A 1,407-nucleotide genomic window follows, 5' to 3' on the forward strand; every position below is an offset into this window, starting at 1 on the left:
GATGGATGGATGGATGTCCGCGTCTAACCTCTTGCCCGCCAACTTGGATCAATGGGTATTCAATGGTAGAATCGGTTGAGCACTGGAATGCTGTGCTCAGGGAATCGGCTTCAGAACCAACCGTCAAACCAACTTCTATCACTGAATATGCAACACTGGGTATGTGGAGCTCTTCAATGACCGTCTTTCATGGCAACTTGGTTCACTGGGCGTGTGTTTCTTTTCACTGAAGCTATTTGACTCCAACTTGTGGCACTGGGTATGTGCCGCCTCTCGTTATAATCATTATATAAAACATATCATCAACAATTATGCACCAACCGTAAGACATACCGCTAATCGAATGAATGTCGCCAATGGTTTTTAAAGTATCGATGCGCCGCCAATTTTTTTTATCTTCCGCACGGACCAGTTGTCCCAAGTTAGCAGTATTTCACTTCCTCAGTGACCAGGAACTGATTCAGCTTTCTTGGCAGTTACCCATCTGTCCATTAAATGAATAAATATGTCTGTCTTTCTCTCAGTTCTGTTTTTCAAGCCCTTCGATTGGTTCGCACGTTCGTTAAGCAGATATTAATGTTTGAACAAGAGTGTCCGGAAAGTTTGCAGGCAATAAGCCTTGAAAGAAATCTGCAAGTGGCTGAATTAACGGAGGCAGGGGCCGGCAAGGTGGGGCAAGTAAAGATTTATCTTTTATGAAAAAAAAAACAGTGAAAAAAAAATATGGCCTGCGCAGGGATCGAACCTACGACCTTCGCGTTATTAGCACGACGCTCTAACCGACTGAGCTAGCAGGCCAGCACGGCGCGCCGCACCAACTGGGCAAATGTCAAGCGTGCGTAGCATAAAGTATAGGCAACCTGTGTTTTATGTGCTGCTTTTTCCTGTCGATATGTAGATTTGCCGCACTATTGCACTATTTATTAATGCCAAGCCAAATTATATGAACCTACAAGGTGTTCATCCATGAAATAAATGTTATAAAATACAGTGACACACTGTCGGCGAACTGTGTTGCCTTTACAGGAAAAAGCTATATTAGTAGGAATGGGATGACATTTTTAGATAAAGCCGTCGTCGCTTTCTTTTTTTCCTTTTTTTTCGCTACGTGACCTCTTAGAAAGGACGCACAGTAAACAAGCGTCGGTGTTTGCGGTCTGCTTGTGTGGTTGGTGTCCTTCTTGTGTGCCAGCCCTTTTGTAGGTTTACTAACGCGCTTTGTAGCTACCATGAGCACTGTATTCGACAAGCAGACCAAGTAATTAGTAGCAAGTATCGATCAAGTAGCATCCAAGGACCGGGTAATTGAAAGTCTGCATAGACAACGTGCAGTCATCAAAACAAAAGTGAGAAACAGAGCCAGCCAATTCGATGTAAAGAATGGAAACAAAAAAGACCATGGAGATT

At 43.5% G+C, this 1,407-nt stretch overlaps 1 non-coding gene across 1 annotated transcript; it reads right to left on the reverse strand.

Moving 5' to 3' along the window:
* Positions 1-724: 724 nt before the first annotated feature.
* TRNAI-AAU (transfer RNA isoleucine (anticodon AAU)) lies at positions 725-798 on the reverse strand. The gene has a single exon. It is a non-coding gene; the product is annotated as a tRNA-Ile (tRNA).
* Between the last annotated feature and the right edge of the window lie 609 nt (positions 799-1,407).

Source organism: Dermacentor albipictus, chromosome 1 (genome assembly GCF_038994185.2).
Source record: "Dermacentor albipictus isolate Rhodes 1998 colony chromosome 1, USDA_Dalb.pri_finalv2, whole genome shotgun sequence".
In the NCBI taxonomy this organism is placed as follows: domain Eukaryota; kingdom Metazoa; phylum Arthropoda; class Arachnida; order Ixodida; family Ixodidae; genus Dermacentor; species Dermacentor albipictus.